Source organism: Berghia stephanieae, chromosome 3 (genome assembly GCF_034508935.2).
Source record: "Berghia stephanieae isolate SIO BIC M18660-M18661 chromosome 3, UCSD_Bste_1.3, whole genome shotgun sequence".
Taxonomy (NCBI): Eukaryota; Metazoa; Mollusca; class Gastropoda; order Nudibranchia; family Aeolidiidae; genus Berghia; species Berghia stephanieae.
Window position 1 is genome coordinate 35,592,964 of NC_088362.1, and position 6,300 is coordinate 35,599,263.

Below are 6,300 nucleotides of genomic sequence, written 5' to 3' on the forward strand. Positions count from 1 at the left end.
ATCACTCATCCTAAAGTAAATAAATAATGAATCAATAAATAAATAAATGAATAAATATATTTATAGAGCACCAATCTCCACTTTACCTGTTCTATGGCGCTTTGGAATACATAGTTGATATGAGAATTTTAAGAAAATTAGATATTACAATTTCTAGAAAATTAACTATTACAATTTTAAGAAGATTAAATGTTACAATTTTAAGAAAATTAAATGTTACAATTTTAATTGAATTACCTGTTACAATTTAAAGAGAATTAAATGTTACAATTTAAAGAAAATTAAATGTTACAATTCTAAGAAAATTAACTGTTACAATTTTAAGAAAATTAAATGTTACAATTTTAAGAAAATGAAAAGTTACAATTTTAAGAAAATGAAATGTTACAATTTTAAGAAAATTAAATGTTACAATTTAAAAAAAATGAAATGTTACAATTTTAAGAAAATTAAATATTACAATTATGTGGATGAAGTTATGGTGATACCAATAGGATTCAGTAGTCTGATGTCACGCCGCCCGGCAACGGCGGCCATCTTGGTTCTAAACAAAGAAAATCATTACTTTTTATTCTTCATGCTGGCTAGAACTTTTCATTCCCTTTTCATATGCCTTGTGATCAGAATGTGTAAAAGTCAATACATAATCAAATTTATGTGTTTTTTTTTTTTCCTCTGGAAACGCTTTTATGCTCGACGGAGAAATAATTCATACGGGCGTCCGCCATTGTTCCGATAGTTTAGAGCCAGTGTTACTAAGTTACCATGCGTCATTAGGAAGGAAGTGACGTTACGACTGTTGAAGAGTATTAAATATGAAGAGTATGATTTTGAAATAATAAGGAATAGTCAATCTAAAATTATATTCTATCTTCAGTCTAGACTTGAAGCACTCAATGGTTGGGGCGCTTCGGGTAATTCCCGAGAGGAGCGGAGAGCCCGAGGTGGCCTGTACTCCGATATCAATGACATGAAGTATTGCGGTGCTCAGTGGCGTGGCATGCTTCCAGTATAAGGTGGTGCCAGAATCAGAAGAAAATGACTTAAAGCATGCTATATTTATAAATACAAAAGAAAGAAAAAAAATATACAGACAAGACTAACTCAAATAAGTAAGAGACTGGTATTTACTGTTTCTCATTTTAAATAATATGCTGCAATCCCTTTTTAAAAGATGGATTCAGTGCCAGGCACCAAATCAACGAATAGAGCCACGCCCCTGATGGTGCTAAGCCATGAATACATTTGAAAATTATACATGCCATCTTGAACTCAACTCAACTCTCGACTGGCAACCAATGTAGCTGTTTCAAAACAAGGGGCAGCTGTGTTTTGAAGTGTTTTTTTTTTATTTTTTTATTTATTTTTTTTTTTTTCGTCAAAGAGTAGCTCAGAATTCACCGAATTGGCTGACAGTGCAGTCCCTTACGATGGGGCAACGAAACTCAGTGGCAGTACGGGCTTTGCTTCATACCCGACAGGTACCGAGTCAGAATATTCGCTGAGCTGTGTGGCCTTGAGCCAGACACCTCGCGGACGCCTGGGTTATCTCACTCAACCCCAACACCGACTATATTATATCAGAAAAGTGAGTGGAGCAGGCACTTTATGTTGGTAACAACCAGAGATGAGTGAGTAGGAAAGTGCCAGAAGACAATAAAGAATAATTTTTTTTTTCGTGGCGGTGATGGGATTTGAACCCGCGACCTTATAACGTACAACTCCGCCTAGCCGATGAGAGCGTGACTCTACCGTATGAGCTATCCACGAGCTACTTTTACCCCATGCCTATTTATTACATTTTCCTGAGACAAATTATAGGCGTAGTATCAAAGCTATTGTTTTTAATTTATGCATGTTAATGATAGTTGAATAAAACTATTTATGCACATGCTCATTTTTAATACATTTTTCCAATTTTGAAAAGTAGCAAAAATCTCTAGGATTGAGTGAGTTATTCCAATCTCCTTTAGGAATAGACCCTAAAGACGAATTTCACTGCGGGATGAATAACGGGAATTTAATGAATGAATTAATTGATTAATTCATTTATTTATCTAATCCAAACCCATTTGTCACCTGACACATCCACGCCCACACCCATCTCAATGTCGCTGTAAAGCAAGATTATCGTAGATGTGACCTATCGTCTCAAAACGGTATTAAGTCGGGAGGATTAAGATGCTGAAAATGGAACTTGTAGCCAGAAATATCATGATTAAGTTGAGCTTATATCCTTACAGAGGAGAAGGAATATCATATTTTACTGTGCTAAATACCAACATTTCATATGTTTGACTAGTTTAGCTATTATATGACATTTTAGCATCTAGTCCATTCCGACATAATACCGTTTTGAGACGTTGGGTCACATATATTATCGTGAAATGGATCTGCCATCCGAGAGACGTGACGTGTACAGTCATTGTATCGTGTTTCTATTTATTTATATTAATATATATAGGAATGAATGAATTAATCGTTATAATCGTGTTTGAGGGATTGTCCGGAATGGGAGCGATCTATATTCATAATTTCGTGCTACTCAGACATCGATCACATGATTTGTTGCTGTCCAACGATTGGATTTATGAGCACATTTTGCAATGTGACCAATGACCTCGAGCACACGTAAAGGTCACATAGATCATCCCCATTGGAGCGATCTATATTCATAATTTCGTGCGATTCAGACATCGATCACATGATTTGTTGCTGTCCAACTATTGGATCTTTGAACACATTTTGCAATGTGACCAATGACCTTACAAATCTTCTCACCTTAAAAACATATGCCTATCTATCTATCTATCTATCTATCTATCTATCTATCTATCTATCTATCTATCTATATATCTATCTATCTATCTATCTATCATATCTATCATCCATCATCTATCTATCTATCTATCTATCTATTCTACTTCTATCTATCTATCTATCTATCTATCATAAACTATCTATCTATCTATCTATCTATCATCTATCTATCTATCTATCCTATCTACTATCTATCTATCTATCTATCTATCTATCTATCTATCTATCTATCTATCTATCTATCTATCTATCTATCTATCTACTATCTATCTATCTATCTATCTATCTATCTATCTATCTATCTTCTATCTATCTATCTATCTATCTATCTAACTATCTATCCATCTATCTATCTATCTATCTATCTATCTATCTATCTATCTGTCTATCTATCTATCTATCTATCTATCTATCTATCTATCCATCTATATATCTATTTATCTATCTATGTATTTATGTATCTATCTATCTATTTATCAAGCTGTCTATCTATGTATCTATGTATCTGTCTATATATATCTACGTATCTATGTATCTGTCTATGTATATATCTATCTATGTATGTATGTATCTATCTCTCTATCTATCTATCTATATATATCTCTCTCTCTATCTATCTATCTATCTATCTATCTATCTATTTATCTATCTATCTATCTATCTATCTATCTATCTATCTATCTATCTATCTATCTATCTATCTGTCTATCTATCTATCTATCAAACAATATACCTATTCTAAGATTATACTCATTATTTATCTAATTTTTGTCTATACGTCTTATGTTTTACAAATCTTCTCACCTTAAAACATGTGCTTACTCACAATATTATATTATCGTGAACCAGACACACACATACAGACAACGCATCTAAAGCACATCCATTAGAATAGACTACAGTTATATTTTTCAAAGATCCCAAACACATTAAAAAAACACACTGGGTTCACCTGAAAAATTATGGTATCGTCATATCAAGATACATATCATTATGAATCCCATATGGAAATTAATCGCAAACGCCTTGCCCTAGACGTCTATGTTATAATATTATTATTCTTATTCTTAAGGTTAGAAGTTATGCGGCTTATTTCAAACTGTCGTCGCCTCGAATGAGTGAGTAAGCTTTATTGATTGGTCCTCGTCAATAAAATTATAATACAAATACGGACTTGATTGTTGTGTGTTGGGACACACACATACACACACACACACACACACACACTCTCGAATGTGTATGAGTGTGTAGATTTGTGTGTGTGTGTGTGTGTGTGTGTGTGTGCGTATGTGTGTGTCTGTGAGATTCTGTGTGTTAAAAAAAACTTGAACTTGTATATAGCGCTATATCAACTAAACGTGCTCAAAGCGATTTACAAGAGGTCCCAAGCCAACAACAACTATAACTTGTAGGACGGGGACATAGTGCATATTTGGCGATTTTCCAATTCTTTTTTTCGGACAGAGAGAACGCTGTAAGTGGCCAGGTACTAATCATTTTACACCCGAGTACGGTGATAGAATGTGAGTAAAGGGCCTTTTTTCCAAGGACTCAACTATGCCCCGCTCAGGATTCGAACCCAGAAACCTTCCGATCCGAAGGCGAGTGTCCATACCACTAGGCCACATAGCCGCATGTCTATAGGAATTAGTGTGGTTTAAAGAGGAAGGAGGTAGAATCGTGCGGCTATGTGGTCTTGTGGTTTGACACTCGCTTTCGGATCGGAAGGTCCTGGGTTTGAGCCTCGCGCTCGGCGCATAGTTGAGTCCTTTGAGAAGGCTCTTTACTCACATTCTCTCACCGTACTCAGGTGTAAAATGAGTACCTGGCCGTTAACAGCGTTGTCTGTGTCCGAAAAATTGTAATATATCCTAACAGGCGTCATGTCCCGTCCTACATGATAAATGTTGATGCTGACCAGGGACCCCTTGTAAAGCGCTTTTAACACATTTAGTGGATATTGAGCTATACAAAGTTCAATTATAATTTTAAGAGATACAAACACACCCATAACAATTGTTATGTTTTGGGGATACATACACACATATACATATAATCTACTGTGTGTGTATGTGTAGCTGGGTGTGTAGGTCTGTGTGTGTGTTTACGCGACATTGTGTGGAGTTGAAGGCCCGGGGGTTTAGGGGGGGGGGGGGGGGGGGGGGGGGGGGTTACGCTGTCAGTCTATTGCATTACATTGACGAATCAAACTGATAAGGGTTGAGTTTTACAGGGCTGCAGCAGTTTCTGTCAATCGATAACACAATAATATCGATTTGATTGAAGCAACTCCGATCGTTCTATTCGTATCGGATGCACAATTCAATTCGAAACGGATCGATACTGGGTTTAGTATGGGACGGAATAAACTTGACGTCACAAAGCTCACTGTTCGTGTTTTAGACCGCCAGTTGGGTGATTAGTTCTCACTGAATAGGATTCAATAGTCTGATGTCACGTCCGCCCAGCAACCAGCAACAGCTTGGTTCTAAAAAAAAAAAAAGAAAATCGGTACTTTTTATTCTTCATGCTGGCTAGAACTTTTTCACTTGTCATGTGATAAGAATGTATAAAAGTCAAAACATGATCAGATTTATAATGTTTTTCTCCTCTGGATACATTTTTATGCTCGTCGGAGAAGGATTTCATGCGGACGTCCGCCATTGTTCCGATAGTTTAGAACCAGTGACTAAGTTACCAAGCAAACGTCATTATGGGGGAAGTGACGTCACGACTGTTGAATCCTATTAGAGCAAACAGACAATAAACATTTAAAATTGCCCGTAGTTTTATGTGTTGGTACGTTTCATCTGGCGGATAGATGTCGGTATTTTACTTTAACGCATATCACCAATTCAGACGAAGGGGATTGAAGACCCTTATATAACAGCAACAAGTGAACTTTTATGTAGGGCAATATCCACTAAACATGCTCAAAGCGCTTTACAAAGGGTCCAATACTTACAGCAACATGTAACATATAAAACAATAATATTATATGACGCCTGTTAGTCGATATTACAATTTTTTCCGACAAAGACAACGCTGTTAACGGCCAGGTACTCATTTTACACCTGAGTAATGTGAGAGAATGTGAATAAAGAGTCGTTTCTAAGGCCAACTATGCGCCAAGCGAGGCTCGAACCCAGTACCGTCCGATTCATGTTTTGTTTTTAAAAAATGTTTTTAATGGTTTTACGGGGCTTCAACACATTAAGGTCATATCAGCGCCAGTAAAAAGGAAGAAAATGGGATAGTTAAAATTTATTGAATTACAATTAAAGCACCCAAGAACAGGTAAGACATAGGGCAATTGGTTCAAATAAGAAACTGATGTAGATTCCAAGAGCACACTATTAAAGTAGGCTACTTAGTTTCAGATCACCTAAAAGTCTCACCAAGACAAGAGCACAGGTCCCCACTAAGAGGAAACACTCAAATGTTTACAACTCATATATAATATAAAGATAGCACAATACA

General features: G+C 36.0%; 1 protein-coding gene across 3 annotated transcripts in view; it reads right to left on the reverse strand.

The window, feature by feature from the left end:
• Positions 1 to 3,904, reverse strand: part of LOC144967641 (uncharacterized) — an 11,370-nt gene extending 7,466 nt beyond the window's left edge. Inside the window, exon 1 of one of the 3 annotated variants that reach the window (XM_078905157.1) lies at positions 3,773 to 3,904. The gene's annotated coding sequence lies outside the window, so the exon portion shown is untranslated. Of the gene's footprint in view, positions 1 to 3,624 lie in introns of all 3 variants that reach the window. The other 2 variants (XM_078905159.1, XM_078905158.1) reach the window with 2 other exon arrangements.
• Positions 3,905 to 6,300: the final 2,396 nt, after the last annotated feature.